At 45.3% G+C, this 23993-nt stretch overlaps 1 protein-coding gene across 2 annotated transcripts in view; it reads right to left on the bottom strand.

The window, feature by feature from the left end:
• Positions 1–23993, bottom strand: part of ABHD2 (abhydrolase domain containing 2, acylglycerol lipase) — a 114084-nt gene that overhangs the window by 56230 nt on the left and 33861 nt on the right. The gene's annotated exons all lie outside the window — the stretch shown is intronic.

The raw sequence follows: 23993 nt of genomic DNA, 5'->3' as shown, positions 1-23993 counted from the left end.
AGTCTGCCCTCAGCTTCGCTCTCCTTCTGCAGAGCCCAATCCCAGGGAACGCCTCAGTGGCAGGGGCAGAAAGGGAGGGGTCATGGTGCCTTGGGAGACCCTCCCAAGGGACGAGCTCCCCTCACATCAGGCCCACAGGGCACTGCCTCACAGCTGCTCCTGTTTCTCTCTTGGGAACCTCTCATTCGAGTGGCTGATAATGTCCTTCCTTGGTCCTGAGCCAAGATGCCAGCCAGGGGTTGGGGCAGGTGCTGGGGGCCCTTCGCTCAGCCTCTGCAGAGAGTGCTCTTCTCAACAGGCCCTCAGAGCACAGCCTCAGGTAAAGAAAAACAAATTTTCCATTTCAGCAAAAATATCTGACCACTGAGAAGAGAGATGACCTTTATTCTGACCAGGAGATTTGTTTGGAGAGTGAGCACATGGACCAGAAATGGCTCTAGGAGCGCGTGGCTGGTACTTGGGACCCAACCAGAGACGTCATCGAAACTGAGCCAGCCGCGCCCTGCTTTTTTTTTTTTGGCTCTTACATGTTGAGTCAATACAGTTCAGAGGTTAGCGAGACACAGTGCCTGACCTTAGACAGCTCACATCCCGGGGGTGGAAGCACATGAGGGAAACATAGACAACTACTCACAGAGAGGAGGCGTGGGCACCAGGGTCAGAAAGGCAGGATGGGGGATGTTTGGGCAGACTGAGTCACATGACTGAGAAGTACCAATTTAACTCAGTACCTGATGGGGAGTGTTAAGGACTGAATGTTTGTGTCCCCCTCCCCCGCAACATTCACATACTGAAGCCCTACCTGGCTCTCCTACCACCTGTGTTGGTATTTGGAAGTGGAATGTTTGGGATGTAACTGGGCTTAGACAAAGTCATGAGGGTGGAGCCCCTATGATGGGATTGGTGTCCTTATAAGCAGAGGATGAGAGACCAGAGCTTGCTCTCTTTCTCTCTGCCATGCAAAGACACAGTAAAAAGGGGTCACCTGCAAGCCAGGAAGAGAGCCCTGGAAACAAACCAGGAAACAAACCAGGAAACAAACCTGCTGGCACCTTGATCACAGGCCTTCTAGCCCCTGGAACTTTGAGAAGTAACTATCTGTTGTTTAAGCATCCAAGTCTATGGTATTATGTTACAGCAGCCTGAACTAAGACACGGAGTCTGTTTCCAGAGAGTGGGCAAGTTTCTGAGCTTCCAACCGCTGATAAAGGACTGGGCTGGTCATGTCTTGCAGTGTTTACAACATCTCTGAGTGATGGTATTGCCCCCACTTTACAGATGAGAAAAATAGAGTCTTGACCTGCTTGGCATCAGGAAGTCAGGATTAGAGCACAGACCTCTGCCTTCTGTCCAGAGCTGTTCTTACCATGCCACACTCCAGATGCATCAACTCCCCCAGTTCAGTTCAGTTCAGTTCAGTTCAGTTGCTCAGTTGTGTCCGACTCTTTGCAACCCCATAAATCACAGCACGCTAGGCCTCCCTGTCCATCACCAACTCCCAGAGTTCACCGAGACTCATGTGCATCGAGTCAGTGATGCCATCCAACCATCTCATTCTCTGTCATCCCCTTCTCCTCCTGCCCCCAATCCCTCCCAGCATCAGGGTCTTTTCCAATGAGTCAACTCTTCGCATGAGGTGGCCAAAGTATTGGAGTTTCAGCCTCAGCATCAGTCCTTCCAATGATCACCCAGGACTGATCTCCTTTAGAATGGACTGGTTGGATCTCCTTGCAGTCCAAGGGACTCTCAAGAGTCTTCTCCAACACCACAGTTCAAAAGCATCAATTCTTCAGCGCTCAGCTTTCTTCACAGCCCAACTCTCACATCCATACATGACCACAGGAAAAACCATAGCCTTGACTAGACAGACCTTTGTTGGCCAAGTAATGTCTCTGCTTTTGAATATGCTATCTAGGTTGGTCATAACCTTCCTTCCAAGGAGTAAGCATCTTTTAATTTCATGGCTGCAATCTGCAGTGCTTTTGGAGCCCAAAAATATAACGTCTGACATTGTTTCCACTGTTTCCCCATCTATTTCCCATGAAGTGATGGGACCAGATGCCATGATCTTAGTTTTCTGAATGTTGAGCTTTCTCAACTCCCTCATCTATGAGTTAAAACACCAAACAGTTTTGTGTCAGCTCTTTTCTCTCTGATCAACTGGCAGAATGTTAGGTTAAATCATGTTTTTCCAATCTGATAATTGAATTTGTTGGGACTTCTCTTTGGTGTTCTAAGCACACATTAAACAAAAGAAATTTCTTTGATTTTACATGTTTTTCACAACTGTAACCAACTACGTCAGGTTAGTGAAGCTTTTATTTTTTTTCCTGCAGGAGATTCATCTATGGGGTAATTAACTTGAATACTTACATGGATTATTTCAAGATGGGGCCAGAGTGTTAATAAACTCATACTGAATATCTCCCCGAAGATAGTGAGACCCAGGAGAGGGATGGTAGAGCAAGAGGCTGGAGGTACTTCTGGAAAGGTGAGAGGTGTCTGGTTTGGGGAATCATTTTTACCTGCTTTAATTGAGTGAGGATAAATTAATCAAGACAAGGATCACTGGGGCAGGTGTGGGTGGGGTGGGGGAGGACATCGGGAGTGAAGATTGTGGCAGCTCCAGATGTCAGAACATTGACGTCAGGCCTTTGTGTGTAAGCACCTGTGTGTGTGCACAAGCCTGTGTCCACACAGAGGAGGGGGGAAGGGGCAGAGCCCTTTAGAGTTTAGGGGAACATCCTACAGACACTTGCTCTGGATCCTGAACTACCAGAGCCTCTCCTTCACAGACCCTGAACACAGAACTGCTGCTGCTCCTACCGCAGAGCCCTTGGGTCCCCCCTCTCTTTCTGCATCCAGCCTGGCTGGCCCAAAGCCAGCAGGTCTTCTGTGCTCTCCCCACACTGGACCTCACCCTTTTCCGCTAGGACACAGCCCCCTGGAGGGCCCTTCTTTGCAGGAGGCCCAGACGTGGAGGAGACCCTGCCCCACGTGACACCAGTCCTGCTGGGGACGCGAGGCTGAGGCTGGGAAGGGACTTCATCACTGGCTTTGGAAATCAACATCTTGGGCGTTTTATCCCAAAATGGCACATTCAGCTTCCCCAAGCCCCATTAATAGGCTCATCAGCAGTGTGCTTGGAATACAGCATTTTCCCCCACTGGAAGTGAATTCCTCTTTACAGCTGTCACACGCTACATTTTTGAAACGGTTGTTGCTCTGTTCCTGAATTACAGGATGGTGCGCAGAAAAATTTCAGTGCAGAGAGGGCTGTTTTTGCCTGAAGTGACCAAAAGTGGCTGAAGAAAACAGAGAAATCGGCTTCCGTTCCTAGGCCTGGTTTCTAAATATATACAGGACCTTGGCACATCTCTGGACCATTATGTACCTTGTGCAAGCCACGAGGAACGCATGTTAGCAGGAAGGAGCACACGAGTGACAATGTGTGTGCACGTGGGCTCAGTCGCTCAGTCTTGTCCAGCTCTTCACGACCCCATGGACCGTAGCCCACCAGGTTCCTCTGTTCACGGGATTTTCTAGGCAAGAATACTGGAGTGGGTTGCCATTTCCTCCTCCAGGGACTCTTCCCAACCCAGGGATTGAACCCGAGTCTCCTGCGTTGCAGATGGATTCTTTACCACTGGGCCACTGGGGAAGCTCATGAGTGACCAAAAAACCACTTAAAAAGAAACCACACATTTTTTTACTCTGAGGAAAAATAAACTCAATTTTAAAGTCCAAATAAAACCAATTAAAACCCCTCTGAACTGTACTCACATGTTCAATGTCTCTGGTCCCATTATCTTCCTGCACATTTAGCTCTGGTCACCAGCCTCTGTACATAGAAGGGAGGAAGCTCAGTCCTCTCTCCTCATGTATATCTCGACCTGGTTTGGACACTATGCTGTACGTGGGCTTGTAGTTTATCAGGAGGCTTGGGGGTTCCACCAACAAATATCACCTATTAAATGATATTTGGAATATCCTGCAATAACCAGTCAAATATTAGTTGCTTTCCTGGTGGCTCAGATGGAAAAGAATCTGCCTGCAATGCAGGAGATCTGGGTTCAATCCCTAGGTTGGGAAGATCCCCTAGAGGAGGGCATGGCAACCTATTCCAGTATTCTTTCCTGGAGAATCCCATGGACAGAGAAGCCTGGCAGGCTACAGTCCATGGGGCCGCAAAGAGTCGGACACGACTGAGCAACTAACATTTCCACTTTTCTGCTGGGAGACTACATCACAGCTCCTGGAGTCTGGCACCCAAGATGCTAAACTGTTCCCCCACCTCACCTTTCTTATTACTAAATCGTGGATTTGAAAAAAACTGCCTCTGGGAATTCCCTAGCGATCCAGTGGCTAGGACTCCACACTTTCACTACTGAGGGCCCAGGTTCAACCTCTGGTGGGGGAACTAAGATCACATAACCCATGCGACGTGGCCAAAAGGGAAAAATGAATAAATGGCTCTGGAAAAGCTGCCTCTGCTGACCACACTGGACCTGTAGTGACACGCAGCACACGGAACACTTTCCTTTTGCCCCTGACTTCCCCGGTCACCCGTCATCTGTCTGAAGGACAGGCACAGAGACAGCAATAGTCTGCTCTTCGCCCAACCTCTTTGTTCACATCTCAGGCCAAGGTCACCTCAAAATTTATGCCAGGGCTAGACAGGAGGGAAGATAAGAGCTGAAATGTCACATCATATCTGCTACTATTCCTAGTGTGGGGGGAACTGGAATACCGAAATGTGAGGTTCCTGGATTATCCACATGGAGTGCCCTTTTAGGAGCACTTTAATCAAGAGATTACTGTAAGAATTAAAAGTATCAACATTCAACAACAGCATGTATTTTGCCTTTCCTTGATATGTAGAAAATAATTCAAAAAATGGCAAACTGACATTAGAAGAAGACAGGTTCTTAAACTAGTTAATTAAAAATATGCTTTTTTTTGGTCAGCAATATACATATATCATTGTTACTACCCTACACTCAAAATCTGGCTCCGTTCTTGTTCCCAGGAAGTTCACAGACATGAAAAGGAGATAATAAGGAAAGTGTATGAAGCTCTTTAGGGCTTTAGGAAACAAGAACAAATGCGCTTGCATGGGAAAGCTCAGCATCACAAATATGCCAGTTCTCCCTAAATTATCTATAAATGTCATAGACACACAGTAAAAATAGCAGGATTTGTATATTTGGAATTAAACAAGCATTCTAAAGTTCATATGGGAAAAAAGAACCAGCTGTAATAGTCAAGGTGACAAGGCACTAGTACCATCCCCTCTGCCCACAGCAAAACGTATCTAAAAGCTACAAATCTGCTAATGATGTATATTCAGGATTATCAACAGAGTGGAACAGACTGGAAATATGCCTAAATGCATCCAGGAAATTTAGTAGGAGGAAGGTGGCACTTCAATAAATGGGGTAAAGATGGCTTGTTCAATAAGTGGCTATGGGCAAAGGGTAGCCATCTAGAAAAAAATTAAGTTGGAGTCACCCTTCATATCAGGACAAATCCCAGAGAGATCAAACACTTTAAAATAGGAAATGAAAGAATACATGTGCCCAAAGAAAGATTAGTGAAAGAAAAGAAACTGTTAGTTTCTCAGTCATGTCCAACTCTTTGCAACCCCCCGGACTGTAGCCCACCAGGTTCCTCTGTTCATGGGATTTCCCAGGCAAGAATACTGGAGTGGGTTGCCCATGCCTTTCTCCAAGGGATCTTCCTGACCCAGGGATCAAACTCGGGTCTCCTGCATCGCAGGCAGATGCCTTATCGTCTGAGCCACCAGGGAGACCCCAAAGAAAGTCTGGCAGTTTTTAAAATCATCACAATGAAGAAGATCTTTCAAAGGAAAACAGAAATCCCAGAAGCCAAAAGAAACGATCCAAAGATTTGACTATGCAAATATTAAGGAAAAAAATCTGCATGGCAAATACCACCATGGGCAAAGTCACAAAAACAAATGGCAGACTGAGAACAAATATTTGCAGCCCATACCACAAAGGGCTAATCTCCATCATACATAAAGGATCCATTACAGAACTAGTTTCCATTACCCCATCCAAAGATCTCTGGGCTAAAGTAATACAGAGAAAACTAACAGGAGTTAAAAAATATACTTTAAGTGATATTATAGGAGACAGAGGTGTCCCTTCCCCCCAGAAATAAAAGGATGCATAGTTAGACTACAGAAGGAAAATATTTATACATTCTAAAAGAAAAGGAAGAAAAAATACATTTTTTCAAAACAGGAGCCTGTCTAGGAGATTTGATAATTGAAAAAGGTATGATCATCAACTGTCTTCTAGATTGAGGAATTTATACCAAAGGTAACTACAATCACACGTTAAGAACTTGTTTCCACTGTTTTGTATTCTATTTGCAGATTTTTTTAAATGTTGTAAGTACCATTGGTATAACCATTATTGGTATCACCAATAATTTGAAAATAAAAATCTTGCCCAAGTAAAAACAAAACAAAAATCATCTTTTCAGATGATTCTGAAGAAACCAATGACCACTGGAAGACTGGGCAGTGGCTACCAATAGAAGGTCAACAGAAAAGGAAATAAAAATAGTTCTTAGATGTAAAAAAAATGCACAGCCTCTTTGACAGGAGGAATACAAATTAAAACACACAGTGAGAAAACACTTTTTTACTCATCAGATTGGCAGTACTAATGGCATACTGAGCAGCTGAGACATACACGGAGGAAGTTCTTCCTACATTCATATGGAAGAAGCTCTCGGTGGTATTTCATGAAGAAAAACCAAGTGCAGAAGCGTATATAGCGTACTACTAGTTGTGCAATAAGAGGAAAAGAAGTGTGTGTCTGTGTAACTGTTTTTGCATAAAATATGTCTGGATGAATTGAGCAAGTAGTACTGACATATATACAGTAGCGTGTGTAAACAGAGAGCTAGAGGGGAGTGCCACAGAGCACAGGGAACGCAGCTTGGTGTTTTCTGTGATGACCTAGAGGGGTGGGCATCAGGGGTTGGGAAGGAGACACAAGAGGGAGGGGATATATGAATACTTAGAGCTGATCCACATTGCTGTGCAGCAGAAACTATTACTAATACAACATTGTAAAGCAACTATGCTCCAATTAAAACATAAATTTTAAAAATATGTCTGGAAAAACAGTCAAGAAACTGGAAACATCGGTTGAAGGTAACTGGATGATGTCTGTGGGAGTCTCTTCATGGGGATGTAACCCGTCTTTTAAAAACAAATATACGCTACCCAGGAGTTAAGGATGTTTATGATGCGTGTGACTATTATAAATTTACCCTGATGAACCTCAGAGCCTACCGATGGCCAGGCAAACACTGAAGGACAGAGCGAGGTCATGGACGCTCCTGGGTGATGAGAGAACGACCGGGAAATGCAGACACTGCTTCTTGAGCAGAAATGTAAAAGGAAGGAAATGATGCAGCTGCCCTGGAGCTTTCTGTAAGAGGAACGCGGTTCCAAAGAGCTGAAAGAGGCCACTGTTGAGGGCTGTGGTTTAGCCCTGATGAAATGGCAGCTCTTTCCTATGACATGAGAACAGAAAAATATTTCCTCAGCTAGTCAACAGCTCCACCCTTGTGAAAACTCACGGCAACTTAGGCACTGAACCTTCATTCTTGTCCGTGTGACAAGAGAGCATCACAAAACTGTACAGATAAGCATATTCTAGAAAGTTCTGCTAAAGCAAAGCACATCTCTCTTTACACATGAAGGACAGATTCAAAAGACAGTGGCTGGCATCACTGCCTATCCTTATTATTAGCAAATGAACTACAAACGACTTTCAAAACTATGGAGGATGAAATGTATACTCACAGTCCCTTCATTTTATTTCATATCAATTTGAAACAGTTAGAAGAAGCCAAAAGTTAAAAGAAAATCCATATCCTCACAACCCTTACAGAACAAGAACTATTTCTATTTTTTTCATTTCCTTTCTACCTGTATCTGTTTGAAGAGTATTTATATAATTATAATATTGGTCTCTTGATATATAATTTTATTAATATCTTCTGCTTTCTTCACTTAATCCCTGTTTGTACATATAGTTATAATACTAAGTTCTGAATGACTGCATACAGTTTTAACCTGTTTATTAGCTGTAGTTTAGGGAGCAAACATTTATCTTGTACCTTCTATGGGCACATTTACATAATACAATTTATCCTTCACAGCAACATTTATTATCAGGACCTCTCCTTATAGTCCAGGAAGCAGGGTCCAAAGATACAGTAGGCAGCAGACCTTGCATTTGAACTCTGTGTCTCTTAACCTGATACCCCACGTTCTTAACCGTGCATTATAGTGCTTCTGCTTCCACTGGGGATGCCTTTTAAAAAACTATTTATTTATTTGGCTGCATCGGGTTTTAGTTGCAGTATGGCGGGGGTGGGGGGGTTGTCTTTGATCTTCATTGTCGCGTGTGGGATCTAGTTCCCTGACCACTGGACAAAGAGATCAGGCATCACCAGTGTTGCTTTATCCTGGAGACACTGTTCAAGACCTCTCTGCCCCCACACCCCTTTGAAAGGGCCTCCATCCTGTGAGGCCTCTTGGCCTCTTTCCTGCAGTAGGGATGCCATGGCTACTCTGCCTTCGTTTACTTCCTTCTTTTGGTGGAGGTCAGCTTCTACTAACAGCTTCTATTAATCTAGTCAATCCTAAAGGAAATCAACCCTGAATATTCATTGGAAGGACTGATGCTGAAACTCCAATACTTTGGCTACCTGATACAAAGAGCCAACTCATTGGAAAAGACCTTGATGCTGGGAAAGACTGAGGGCAGGAAGAGGAGGGGGCGACAGAGGATGAGATGGTTGGATGGCATCACCGATTCAATGGACGTGAGTTTGAGCAAACTCCAGGAGACAGTGGAGGACAGGGTAGCTGGCGTCTGTAGTCCATCGGGTCGAAAAGAGTTGGATGCAATTTAGAGACTGAACAACAATAGCTTTGACTAGTTTCTTGCAAAAGAGTAAGTTGGGGAGAAAAAAAAAACCTTTTGAGACCAACTCATCATATCTGAAAATGACTTAAAAAAAAAAAATTATTTGACTGTGCTGGGTCTTAGTTGCAGTGTGTGGGATCTAGTTTCCTGACCAGGGATTGAACCTGGGCCCTTTGCTTTGGCAGCACAGGGTCTTAGCCACAGCACCACCAGGGAAGTCCCTGAAAATGTCTTATTTTCACCTTCACAGTAGGTTTAGTTTGGCAGGTATGGAAGTCTAAGTTAAAAGCCATTTTATTAACACCTCAGGAGTTTGAAGCCTCGATCCTCTGTCCTCCAGCTTCTGATCCGCCACTGAGAGCTGGCGTTCTGCTGATGCCTGGTCCTTACGTGCGTCCTGTTTCTTTTGTCGTTGCTCAGTCGCTCAGTCATTTCTGACTCTTTGTGACCCCATGGACTGCAGCACGCCAGGCTGCCCTGTCCTTCACTGTCTCCCAGAGTTTGCTCAAACTCATGTCCACTGAGTCGATGATGCCATCCAACCATCTCATCCTCTGTCGCCCCCTTCTCCTCCTGTCCTCAATCTTTCCCAGCATCAGAGTCTTTTCCAATGAGTGGGCTCTTTGAATCAGGAGGCCAAAGTATCTAATTCTTTACTCTCTGCAAATTTTGGGGATCTTGCTTTAGTGGTTCAAAGTTTTACAAAGAACCTTGATTAGGTCTGTTTCTCTGAGCTAGAATTTTAGAGGCTCTTCCAATTAAGAGTTTTTAGGTCCTTCCCTGGCAGCTCAGATGGTAAAGCATCTGCCTACAATGCGGGTAGACCCAGGTTCGATCCCTGGGTCAGGAAGATTCCTCGGAGAAGGAAACGGCAACCCACTCCAGTATTCATGCCTGGAAAATCCCATGGATTTTGGGAGCCTGGTGGGCTACAACCATGGGGTCGCAAAGAGTCGGACACAACTGAGTGACTTCACTTCATACTTATAGGATATTGGGATATTTCTTTGATAATTTCTTCCCCTCCACTTTCTCTCGCCTCTTTCTGGAACTACTATTATTTGGATATTAGATTTCTTGGACTGATCCTCTAATATCTCTTCCACTTTCCATCTTTTGTCTTCTTATTCTACCTTCTGGGAGAGATCTTCCTTTAATCTCCCCTAATTCCTTTATTAATCTTCATTTGTGCTCCCAAAGCTCTTCCTGTTCCCTGATGTTGCAATTCTTCCTGCCACAAGGATGTACATTTTCTCTTCCCTCTGCTTATGCTCATTACAGGTTTTCTCAAGTTTACTTTGGTTCCTTCCCATTGTGTTTCCTCCCTAGCCTTTCATCTGCTTGCTTTATATCTTTGGCTTTCATGTTCAAGATTTTCTTCGAATGTCCAGGGACTCTTGGTTGTGTCTGCTCCTGTGGCAGGAAAATTGATGCCCAGCTATCTGTTTACTTAAGCAGGGCCTGTCAATCTGTGGGTGCCAGCTCCTTTGTTAGAGGACCCCCAGATAAAGGTCTTTTGGACTTCTCTCTTGGGCAGGTCAGTTTCCCCAGAGGGCAGTCCTCCCAACTCCTTGGGGAACCTAGGCACGGCTGGGACTTTCTGTGGGCAGACGCTATGACCTGGCACCTCACTCCCGCTCTCAGTCTGCCAGTCTCCCAACAGGCAGAGGCAGGGTGCTCACTTGGTTGCGTGGGATAGGAGGAGATTGGGGGACTCTCCATCAGTCTTCGTGGTTTCAGACATATTTCACACCCCAACCTCAGAGGTGCCTCTAGTTCCTGAGCTTTCAAATCAGCCTGACTCTTGTGGAGTTCCCAGTCTGCAGGCTTGGGCTTCAGCTTTCTCTGCTTCTCTGACTTAGTGTCCACCACTGGTCTGTCTCCTTTCCACTCATCTGCCCCCATCCCCCCTTCTAGTCTCTACGTTCTTAAAAATTCGTGCCGTGTTTTCCTTTGCTGTCATTTTAGTGGGGATTCGAGAAGAGGTGAAGGTAAATATGTGTTCAATCTGCCACTTTTAATAAGCCTTTCAGCATTTCTCTTTGTTTATCTTATTTTTAAATATTTATTTGGCTGTGTTGGGTCTTAGTTGTGGCAGGTGGGACAGGTGGGCTCAGTTGCCCTGAGGCATGGGGGAATCTTAGTTCCCAGGCCAGGGATGGAACCCACGTCCCTTGCATTGAAAGGTAGACTCTTAATCACTGGACCACCAGGGAAGTTCTCTCTTTGTTTAAATGATTTCTTTGTGTTAGATTCATAGCAGTGGAATTAATATTTTTGCTCCTTTATTTGTGATCTGTGTATTCTTGTTTTCACTCAGTAAACATTTGTGGAGCACCTACTATGTGTTGGACACAATACTGGGCAGTCATGACACATGGCAGAGAGAAAACAACAAGAACCAGGTTGTCAGAGAGACCAGGGTCCAATCTCATTCCTGATAGCTCTGCAACTTTGCTCAAGTCAATTACCTTGTTGAGTTGCACTTACTTATGAGTTAAAAATTGGAGGACAGAGGTAGAGAATAACAACACTCACAGCAATATATGCTTATTGACTTCTTACACATGCTAAACAGACTGTAAACCATTTCACATGCTGTTTCTCATACTGAACCTATGAGACAAGTGCTAGTTAACAAATGAGGAAACAGAGACTCAGCAAGGGGAAGTGGCCCAGCCAGGCGGGGGAAGAGCTGGCATGAGAACCCAGGTGGTCTTGCCACAGAGCTGGGCTCCAGAGCTCCATGAGCAATAGCTGTTAACTTCTCCCTCTGCCTGGCACCGCAGCACCCACCTTCCTGATCCTGGGGAAGACCTTCATCCAGTTTGGCTTTCTCCTCTAGCTTCCTAGGATTAACCTAGTGGCTCAGATGGTTAAGAATGTGCCTGCAATGTGGGAGACCCGGGCTCAGTACCTGGATGGGGAAGATCCCCTGGCACAGGAAATGGCAACCCACTCCAGTATTCTTGCCTGGAGAATCCCATGGACAGAGGAGCCTGGTGGGCTGCAGTCCATGGGGTCGAAAAGAGTCGGACACGACTAAGCAACTAACAAGAGTGACTTTACTTTCGCTTTTAGCTTCCTATTTCCCCCCTTCCCCTCTCAGCTTTGGTTACCACACTTGTTTTGTTGTTGTTGTTTCTCCTGCAGTTTCTATGAACTGACTTCATTTCTGACTCTACTACTGAAAACTCAGCCTCGCGCTATGTGGTCTGTTCTAAATGGGAAGGAAACCCAAAACAGAGGAGATATATGTGTATGTATAGCTGACTCACCTTGCTGTGCACCAGAAACCAACACAACATTGTAAAGCACCTATGTTGTTCAGTCGCTAAATCCTGTACGACTCTTTTGGGACCCCATGGACTGTAGCCTGCCAGGCTCCTCTGCCCATGGGATTTCCCAGGCAAGGATACTGGAGTGGGTTGCCATTTCCTCTTCCAGGTCAATTCCAGACCCAGGAATTGAACCTGAATCTCCTGCACTGGCAGGCAGATTCTTTACTGCTGAGCCACCAGGGAAACCCAAAAGCAACTATACTCCAATTAAAAACAAACAAACAAAAAAAAACAACCCCAAAGAAAGAAAACTCATCCTCAAATATCCCTGCTTCTTTCTGGCTGAGCCCCAAGGTCTTTGGTCAGCCCTCCCTTTTCCTGCCTTTTTGTGGCTTCTGACATGGTCTGCTTCAAAGTCTTCCTTCTCCGGCTTCTGTGACACCTGGGGCTCCCAGTACTCCTCAAGAACTGCCCATCTCTGGTTCTTCACTGGCTCTTCCTCCCACCCTCACCTGCCACGGCCATCAGTCCTCAGCTCTCTCCCCATCTGCCTTTCTCTCCCCTGTTGATAGCTGCTCTGGACTTTGCATGCCTGGCCTTAAAGTGTTAGTTGCTTAGTCGTGTCCGACTCTTTACGACCCCATGGAGTGTAGCCTGCCAAGTTTCTCTGTCCATGGGATTCTCCAGGCAAGAATACTGGAGTGGGTTGCCATTCCCTTCTCCAGAGGATCTTTCCAACCCAGAGACCGAACCCACGTCTCCAGCACTGCAGGTGGACACTTAACCATCTGAACCACTTGGCCTTAAGCTCACACCTAAATTTCGTTGCCCAGGCATGTCGCATAGACTGTCCCAAACTAAACGACTTTCCCTGAGAAAGCAGCTTCCCCATTGGACTCCTTTATTTGTGTCAATGGCTCTATTCTTCTCTCAACTGCTCAGTAATCTTGGCATTTTCTGTTACTCAGCCCTTCCCTCCAACCACTCAAGGCTATTCCATTATCTACCAGCACCTATTGATTCTACCTTGAAAGGCCTCTGGAGCATGTCTCATCCTTCCCTTTGCTCCCTCCACTAGCGCTCATGGGATCAAGTGCCAACACTTCCTTTCTGGGAATCTGAGACTCCTCTTTCTCCCCTGGTGACCTGGGGCTGTCTGCTGTAATCAGACAGCTCTTGTCACACTGGATCACGGCATAGGGATCCAGCAAGGAGCTTGCCAGGAAGCAGATATGGAGATGAGGCCAGTGACGGGGCCAAAGGACATTAGCAAGCAAAATCCAGGGCACAGAGAACAAAGGGCAGAGACAGCAGCAGACCCAAATGCTAAACAAAGAGCATCAAAGAAATGTTTGGGAATCGCAAGACAGATGGTCCAAGTCTAGCCAAATAAAGATCCTGGAACATGGGCAACAGGAGAAGAGAGGCTGTGGGGGCAGGGCAAAAGTGACAATGAGGAAACAGGCCAAGTCGATGGCGCGTCCATCATCTCCTTACACAGGCAGGCTGGCTGGAAGGCCAACAGGACCAAGGAACAAATGTGGGTGGGTGAAGAGCGTTGGCCTGGGGAGCAAAGGCAGTCTTCTACCGGAAGTACCTGCTTAAATGATGGATTTCACTGGCTCATGATCATGCCAACCGCTCTGTCTTCTTTCCAAACCAACTCATCTTTCAGGATCCCACAAAACTTCATCCAAGCCGCCACAGCACCATCTCCTTCTTCCTCTACACTCCTTAATCACTTATCTGAATTACTCATTCTGACCCTTAATCACCTGGGTTCCTACCAAAACAACCTATACGTGTCAGAGTGCACTGACTCTATGCAAAGCAGTGGCCATAGAGAATACAGAAAATGTTAAGATGGCTTCTGCCCTTAAGCCTCTCAGAACACAGCTGAGGGTGAAGAGAGATACACACAGGAAAAGATATCATTTATAGTCCTGCTGATAAGTAGGAGCCAAAGAGACAGAAGAAGAGTAAAGGTTAGAGAATGCTGGAAGAGCTAGGATGTGAGGAGGCCTTGAGAGATGAAGAGGATTTTGATAGACAGAGGAGACAGAAATACGAGCAGAAGGATTCTGCGTGTAAGGGAAGGGGTGAGTGTGGTGTGCACACAAAAGAACAGACTGGAAGAGCATGTTATTCTATATTAATTGACTAACTTAAAATATATATATATATATATATCTTTGTGTGTCCACTGAGAAGAAGAATTGTCCTTTATGGAAATACTAAGGAAGGAAAAGTCTGTATTGTTATGGCTTGGTGGATTTCAAGTTTAAAATATTCCCGGGTGGTCCAGTCATTAAGACTCAGCTCTTTCACTTCTGGGCGCTAAGGTCCATCCCTGGTCAGGGAACTAAGATCCCACTTGCCTTGGAGCAACTAAGTCCAGGAGCTGCAACTACTTAAGCCCATGCGCCCTACAGCCCGTGCTCCACAGCAGGAGAGGCCGGAGTGCCACAACTGGAGAGCAGCCCCTGCTCGCCACAGCTAGAGAGAGCCAACACAGCAACGAAGACCCAGGGCAGCCAAAAATAAATCAATCAATAAAACTGTTTTTAAAATCTTAAAAAAAAAAAGAAAAGGAATTACTGTTCAAGCTTTTGCTATCTGGCTGAAAATGCCACTGTTGGAGAATTTGGTACCACCGTTCAACAAGGAAGTGGGGTTGGTTGGCAATGGCTTTAGTACCCAGTGCAAAAGATGGAAAACACACAACCTGCCACCTCTCATGGACCTCTCCCTTTCTGGGAGGGATCAACTGCTGACCTCCGGGCGAGAAGGTTTCCCAAATGCTCCGGCTTACAGACTCTTACTGGCCACGTCACAAGTTAAGCCGTCCAACTTGCACCCACGCAGACTGGGTCCTCACTCTATGATTAGAGACGGCACAGGGTGGAGACTTAGGCTGGTTCACAAGCTGCCAGGAGGGCTGACTCATTTCCGAGGCTCATGGGGACGTGGTACCACTGGGAGTCACCTTGGGCAGAGGACGCACTCCCAGAAGGACATGGCCCTTGGGCGATGGCGCCGCTCAGTCTGGCAGACCGTCACTTGGGAGTGGTGACAGGGTTGGCATCTTATCCAACCATCTGAAACATCGATTAGTCAAGGACTACCGTTTTCTGTAGGAGTAAAAGCTTCACTTTCCAGAATTTCACAGAGGGATAGGTTTCCTTAAAAACCCTGGAAGATGGTTACCTTGAATTAATATTATACCACTTAGCAGATTCTGATCCTAAAACCCCGTCCCCCCAACAGGCTCCATTTGCACAGAAGGCATCCTCGAGGTGGCTGAAGAGGACTGGGCTTCCAAAATTGGTTGCGTCACTTGCTGCTGCTTTGTATGAAGATGAAGTAAAATGGCAGTCAGTTTTTTACCCTCCACACCACTGAATGTTGATGAGGGCAGTTAGAGTTTAGAAACCATATTTATTAACCCTCCAGAGGAGGCTTCCCTGGAGGTGGCTCAGATAGTAAAGAAACTGCCTGCAATAAGGAGACCCTGGTTCGATCCCTAACTTGAACCCTCTAGAACATGTTTTTAAGATTTTTAAAAGTCTTTATTTAATTTGTTACAATATTGCTTCTGTTTTATGTTTTGGTTTTTGGGCCACGAGGCATGTGGCATCTTAGCTCTCCAACCAGGGATCGAACCCACACCCCTTGCATTGAAAGGTGAAGTCTTAACCACTGGACCACCAGGGAAGTCCCTAGAACACACGTTCAAAATCAAGTTGCTGTCTTAATTATACTTTATTAATAAAGCGTACGTAGTATCGAGTGCACTGTCGCAGTGAGGGGAGCTGTGCCAGGGAGCTGGCAGAGAAAAGGAATAGTTTGAGATCAAAATTCGTTAGCAATAAATTTACAGGATCAATAGAACAAGAAAAACTGACAAAAGTTGGCTACGCTTGGAAATTTCACAGTTTCTAGAAAATGAAGCCTGTTCCTGCTCCTGGATGTTGGACCTGTTTTCAGTCAACTATATATCGAGAAGGACCACAAAAGTGGACCGAATCCCAGGCAAATCCCATAGAGGAAATTAGGTTTAAAGTAGTTTAAATAAAATTAAGGCTGACTGATGGACAAAGATTGACCCTGGAGCCTAGTCTGGGAAAAAACTGAAAGAGAAAGTGACTTGGCAATGCAGCCAGCCTGGCACAAAGCAGAGGCCCACCGGCCCATCCAGATGTGCTGGGTCTGACACCATGTGATAGAATCAGCTGTAGCACGTGCTTCTTTTCCCTTTTTGAAGGCATGGTAGGGCCCCAAAGGATAAACTCAAGCATGATGAACAGGGGAACAGGTAGGTAATACATTCTTAGAAACTGAAAATGAATGCTTTTAGGGAGTGGATGGCACGTAGATGTTCTTTCCATCTGAACCAAATCAAGAGAGTTTCAAATATTCTAGATTCTGAACCTTTTACAGCTTTCAGCAATTCCTCCACAAAGGCACAGAGTCTCTAACAAGAGGCTACAACCTGTCCCGAGGTTAGAGGAAGGCGGACGAATCTCTCCACGGTCTCACAGTTTTCTTGTCTTAAGTCAATACAAGAGGCCTCAGAGGCGGCAGCACTTTCCTCCTGGTCTCTTGGATAACTGAGCTGCTAGGGCAGAGACAGTACAGGTGGGCAACATCCAAGGGTTAAATTACACCTGACCTCTGGCGAACTAAACACTTACCCCTAATCGCACCCACTTACGAAAACCTCACCATCTGGTCACAGAAGACAGTGACAAACAGATAGTGACCGACGCATCCCTGTTTATCTGGTACTTTCCCAGGTTTTAGTGGGAAAGTTCCATACTCTGGGAACCCTATCAAGTCCCAGGAAAATCGGGATGTTTGGTCAGCCTAATGACAGGACAGTAACCCAGCTTTAGCAATTCAACTTTCTCACCTTGACAGCTTGGGTTTGAGCCACTGTCATCAAAAACACAAGCCATTTTAAGATGAAGGCCCCTGAAAAGGCGACCTCACGGGAGCTAACCACCAATTATCAGTCTCAACAGAGATGCTTTCTGAGTCTTTCATCTTTCAAGGACTCTCTTGCAATGTAAGTTTCTCAACAAATGTGCTCTGAAGGTCTGGTGCGTACATAGTAAGCCCATTAGAGCGTGCCAGATCCACTTATCAATTGTTAATGGTTTACCACAAGCATCTTTGGAAATATCTGCACAGTTCTTAAAATGGGTAAAATCAGGTCAATAGAATTAAGGCTCCTGGCAATTAGGAGATTATCCTATAAAAAGGACAAAGCTTGAGTGTGCAGCCAAGAAGGAAAGGATCTAAATCTGATTTGGAATGTCTCTGTGAACAAGAAGGAATTAAGAATTTAAGTCCAAGATAATGAAATTCTTTTCATCTTTAACTCACTATAAATAAGCCATGCTGGCTCCGGAATTTCTACCCAGGAGGGGCCCAGGGATGGCAATGTGACCGGAAGGGAACGTGTGGAGCTGCTTTTGCATGATTTCCTTTAAGACTGAGAAAACACCAATTGTTCACATCCAAGATTCTTGTCCTAGCTTCCCCTGTGACACCACCACTAAGAAGAGACGGTAAAATAAAAAGGAGGCAAGGCAGGAGATGCAAAGGGGAGTAGGAATTTACACACTGAGTCCTTTGTTCTTTAGATCTGGAAAATAATTTCGTATATTGCAATATCAGACTGATCTGAATTTAGTGCTTTTCTGTTGAGTACTTGTACTTTTTTTAATATGTCCTTGGTATACTAGGAGATATAGATATACACACACAGATATATACATGTGTGAATGGCTTCCTCGGTGGTTCAGTGGTAAAGAATCCATCTGAAAAAAAAAAAAAAAGAATCCATCTGACAATGCAGGAGGCAGGTTCAATCCCTAGGTTGGGAAGATCCCCTGGAGTGGGAAATGGCAACCCACTCCAGTTCTTGCCTGGAGGATCCCATGGATGGCTACAGTCCACGTGGTCGAAAAAGAGTTGAACATGACTTAGCGACGAAACAACAGCAACTACGTATATATATAAAATATATATATATATATATATATGGTATTTTTATGTATAGAAAAAGGCCTTTATTGGAGATAAATAAAAGAAAAGTGAGTATTACTGCTAGAAAGGGAGTGTGAATGCCTGCGTAGGGAAGGAACTGGTATTGCTTCTGAGAAGAAATAATTAAGCACAGGTGTGCAGAAACCAATAAAATTTTTTGTTTCTGTTTTCTGGCCATACCACGTGTCATATGGGATTTTAGTTCCTAGACCAGGGATGCAACCCATGCCCTGCAGGAAGAACAGAGTCCTAACTACTGGACTGCCAGGAAAGTCCCTAAAAATTTTTTTTCCCCACAATGAAATGGCTTTAAAATAAATGATCTTTTGAAAATACCTCCCAACAACAGAGCCTCAGAGAAGTAAATCTTCCGATGTTCATTAACCCAGACTAACGAATGACCACTGGCAGGAAACGAAGATAGGGGCTAATTACAGTGAGAACAACATTTCCATGGGATTCTTGTTTGGAGTCTACTCTCGTGAATGAGGAGAGAAATAGAAAAGAAAAAAAAAAACACAGAAGATGAACCCACTACAATCCATGGAAAGGTCACAGGGTTTCTGCTGTTGTTTGATGAGTGTCTGAAGCAGCTTCAAAGAGGAAGTGCTCAGAAAGGGCACCACTGGCAGAGATGAGTCAGCTAGTATTTTTGGCTTGGTGCTGGAATGGGTGTGACCCTCTACTCCAAGTTTCAGGTGTCTCTCAAACCCATGGAGAGTAACAAAATCCAGATTTTATTAATACAGGCAGCAGTGGGTTACAGAAGGAAGCTATTACCTTTTCTGCCTCTGGGGAAGAAAGGACCCACAAGCATATGGTTGATTATTAGACCTCACTGTGTCCCTTCACTGGACTGTGCAGGGCTTCACAGATGCCTCTTGCATCTCATAAAAACACCTTGGTCATCTGTTTTTAGGCTTGTCTACTAGCTAAGTGCTCCATCACAGTCTTCTTAGGAGCCTTCATCTTCAGCTCTAGCACGATCCATACTGACGAGCCCACTAATGAGTGAAAAAGTAGAAGCCTGGATTCTCAGAGGGAATGTATGCATTCTAATAACAGCTTCCACAGACAGGGCGCCTGCCTCCTGTCTTCACTTTCTAAACCAGGGCTGGTGATGGGAACTACAAGGCGAGGGCGGAGGCTGCAAACCGCCTTTCTGGATGTACCTGGGTGTGCCCTGACTTAAGACCAAACAACCAATCCATCCTCTTTCAGAGACAGCACAGTGACTTCCTAATAAGCAAAACTTGGTCAGAGCTGAGAAAGTGTTAGTCACTTAGTCGTGCTCAACTCTGCAACCCCATGGACTGCAGCCCACCAGGTTCCTCTGTCCAGGGGATTTTCCAGGCTAGGATACTGGAGTGGGTTGCCACTTCCTTCTCCAGGGGATCTGCCCAACCCAGGGACTGAACCTGGGTCTCCTGCACTGCAGGCGGATTCTTTACTGACTGAACTACGAGGGAAGCCCTAAGCTCGGAGCTGAAGGTACACCTGATTCCCTGAAGCGCCCCTGAGCAGCACTGATTGCTTAAGCTGGAGTGGGAAACCAAACCAAACCAAACCAAAATGGGAACATCCCTCAACTACACCTGTCTATGGAAAACAAGGGGCAAGGTCAACAAGCAGCATTATATTTAAGACTTGGAATGGCTTAGAATCCTGTTCTGTCTGGTCAAGACTATGGATCCTGATTTGGGGTACATATATTCCACTGGTGAAGAAAAGAGACAGGTACGAACCTCTAGAGAACAAGACTGTTGTTGTTTATCACTAAGTCATGTCCAACCCATTGCCCATTTCTTTTTCGACCCCATGGACAGTAGCCCACCAGGCTCCTCTGTCCGTGGGATTCTCCAGGCAAGAATACTGGAGTGGGTTGCCATTCCCTTCTCCAGGGGATCTTCCCCTACCCAGGGATCAAACTCACATCTCCTGCATTGGCGGGCAGATTCTTTCCCACTGAGCCACCAGGGAAGCCCTACAGAAAAAGATGAAATATGCTGAATGGACACAGAAGCTACATGCTGGGGAAACTCGGGCAGGAAGAAGCAAAGGAGGTGTCTGGAGTGTACTCTCTCCTCATTCACGAGAGTAGACTCCAAACAAGAATCCCATGGAAATGTTGTTCTCATTCTGACTGAAGAGGAGCTGGGGGTAGTCAGGCAAAGTTTCTCAGAATAGAAGCTATGTAAGTTTTTTCTTTTTTTCTGACATACTCAAAAAAGAAAAATGTATTTATTTGGTTGCACCAGTTCTTAGTTGCAGCGTGTGGGATCTAGTTCCCCAAACAGGGAATTTGGCCCCCTGAATTGGAGCTCAGAGTCTTCTCTGACCACCAGGGAAGTCATGCTAGTTAAGTTTTTCTTGCAGGGTAAGAAGGCATCTTGGTGGAGAGAAAGAAGAGATTTGGGGGAGCCAGGGACGAGCGCCTAAGGGGCAGGCACTTAATGGGCAATGCAAAATGCCATGGGTGGTGAGGCTAGGATAGGCTAGGGTCACAGTGTTGCACTCTGGGTGCTGGCCTGCTTAAAGAACCCAACTCAAGTGGTAAAGTGACAAAGTGGGTCAGAGGCAAGAGGTGACTTGGGACATTCCTGTGAAGCACAGGGGAGTGGCAGTTACATAGGTAAATATATATGCAAAAGGCCCTGAGCTGTATACTTAGGGTTTGTGTATTTTACCATATGTAAATGATAGCTCAACAAAGTCCTTAAAAAAGCAAAGGTCCACGGGGTCCAGCGTCCCCTTGTCCTAGAGCAAAGGGGGTGAGAATGGTTAGGAGTGGGCAGATACACAAGAAAACCCTTCTCTTTGGGTTCCTGTCCTTACCTGGTCACTAGGGCTCCCAACCCAGGGTCCTTCTAAGAAACTCTTTCAATGCTTGGTGATGACGCAGTGGTCCTAGACTCAGAGGATGTTGGTGTTGAAAGGGTACTGCAGGAGAATGGCCAGTTTCATTTTACTCATTTATTTTTACTTATCTTTTTGGCTTAACTAACAGAAATTATTTCTCACAATTTTAGATGATGAAAGACCAGGATCAAGGTGTCAGCCAATTTGATTCCTGGTGAGAGCGCCTTTCCTGGCCTGTGGAAGGCCGCATTCTGACTGTGTCTTTATATGATACGGACAGAGCACTGGTGCTCTTCCTTTTCCTATAAGGGCACTAATCCTATCATAAAAGTCCCACCCATACAACCTTATCTAGACCATATAGTCTCCTAGAGACCCCATCTCCAAATATGATCATATAAGGAGTTAGGTCCTCAATATATGAATTTTGGGGGGACATAATTCAGTCCATAGCACAACTCATTTTCCAAGCCACACTGGGATGCTTCAGTCCGAGTTAGGATGGGAGAAAGGGCAGGAAACACAGCTAGAATGATGGGGTCAATTGGCCCTGGCTTTTCTCATGCATTACAATTAAAGAACTACCATCAGAAACATTCAGCCTTTTCTTCACAGCTTAAAACTAGAGATATATGTAAAGCAGAACTCTAGAATGTTTATCTCTTCACACCCTCTGTGACTTCTAGTCATTGAGTCATTCACCCCAACAAAGAGCTGGGGCATTAGAAGTCTATGTAGTGTGTGCCACATGTACAAATTAAAAAAAAATTGATGCTTTCTTGGATAGTACTGTCTGGTCACACCTTCATGATGAGAAGGGGCTTTGTAAGATTGCTTCATTTCACACACAAGGAAACCAAGGACCAGAGGGCCTGTCACGTGGTCCAGGGGTCCACCTTGTTTAGAAGAAGATCTCAGTTTGCACCCTAATCCACATTTCAGATGAAGGCTTTTTCTCTGCACCACTGTGGCCAACAGCCATTAGGAAACTTGAACAGTTGACAGAATTCTGAACCTGCTAAAAACCAAATGTTAGAAGATATGTAGTAGTGTGGATAAATGTCCATGGCATACTGTTTTGTTTTTTGTTTGTTTTTAAATTTTTGGGCCACACCATAGGGCCTATGAATCTAAGTTCTCCCGCCGGGGATCAAACCCTTGGCTCCTGTGTTGGAAGGGCAGATTCTTAACCACTGGACCGCCAGAGAAGTCCCCATGGTATGCTAAGTGTTAAAGCAGGTTACCAAATGCTACATATGCCCCTGATTTTGTTGGGGGAAATGATCTGCAGCAGCAAAAACCCAGCAGGCATGATGACCAGCATAGTAGTGATGTATATCCCCGAGGAGGAGACTTTTCACCTTATTCTCCGTTTAGGAAAAAACAAACATGCTTTAAATTTTTTATTTGAGAAAAAAATGGAGATCTGTATCACCATCTAAATTTTCTCATAATCCTGATTCGAGCTTTTTAGTCTGCCTGTTTCACTGAAATCGAACACTTTTTGAGAACAAAAATTGAACCACTAGGTAAATATTGACCTGTTGCTAAGTGAACAAGAGACTTATCACCTCACCTTAGAAAAGTTTCCCTCGAGACATTGAAAAATTCATTTCTGATGTATCTTTGGGTAGGTGATCTCAAGACAGACTTAAAAACTGACTGTAACGCTGAAAAGAGGGGGGAAAAAAATCCCTGTTCTCCTAACATGTTTTCACTGTTCACCTTTCACCGACTTTTTTTTTTCCTGTACCAGAACATCAAAAGGCTATGTCCATGATTTCACACGTAAGTCATGATTAACCGGCTGCTTTCCGTCAGGGTTACTGAATAACCCCATCAGCTTGTTTTAAATCAGTTAAGTGAAATTTTTAGCCGAGACAGTTGTTTGTGAAGGCTGTAGACAGGCTTCCTGTAGGAAAAAAAAATCTTCAAAGTCCTGGGAGAAGCACTTTTACCCATAACAGATAAGCTTCCTGAGCTCGGCTTCAAATACACAGAAGGCTGTTGCCAGAAAGGCCACACAGAGAAAAAACATCAAGGCCACCAGCTTCCGACAATGATTAAAATAGCAAGAGGGTCATGCAGAAATCGGAAGGCCACTCCAGGGCTAGCCCAGCTAAAGACTTTTGTCTCAGACTGGCCCCTTACTGCTCTCTGCTTCCCGTCCCTCGCCTGCACCCCGAGAAAGGTCACTGTTCCCCCTCCCTGTGGACAAGAAAGGAGCCAGCTCTGGGGTCACAGACTTGGGTCCAGGCCCCCCCTCTACTACTCCTCATCTCCCCATCCTTAAAATGAGAGGAAAACAAATCCAATCTTGAAGTTCGATAGGGTCATCAAGAAAGTGTACAGGAAGAAGAAAAAGCAAAGAGAAACTGTTGGACTTATGTCTCCAGGCTGTATTTCAAAGGAAACCAAGAAACCAGGTTAGGAAAAACCTTGCAAAAAATCAGTTTGTTTTTTTTTTAATGCTTTGAACAATTAGTGTGAAATCAAACCTAGGAGACTCAGGAGACTCGGATTTGATCCCTGGCTCGAGAAGATCCCCTGGAGTAGGAAATGGCTACCCACTCCAGTGTACTTGCCTCATGGACAGAGGCGCCTGGTGGGCTAGAGTCCATGGGGTTGCAAAAGCGTCAGATACGACTGAGCGACTGACTAACTGAAACTTTATGTGATGTTTTCCAAAGAGCCTAGAGGGGAGAAGCTTTCCCAGGGCTTCCTCTAATTACTCAGGAACTGATGCTGGGTGGAAATTTGTACTCATCTGCCTATAATCTCATAGGGCTTTTTAACACCTTGGTTTTTCAAAAGCTCT

This window comes from Budorcas taxicolor, chromosome 21 (assembly GCF_023091745.1).
Source record: "Budorcas taxicolor isolate Tak-1 chromosome 21, Takin1.1, whole genome shotgun sequence".
Lineage (NCBI taxonomy): Eukaryota > Metazoa > Chordata > Mammalia > Artiodactyla > Bovidae > Budorcas > Budorcas taxicolor.
This window is presented reverse-complemented; position numbering and strand designations above follow the sequence as displayed.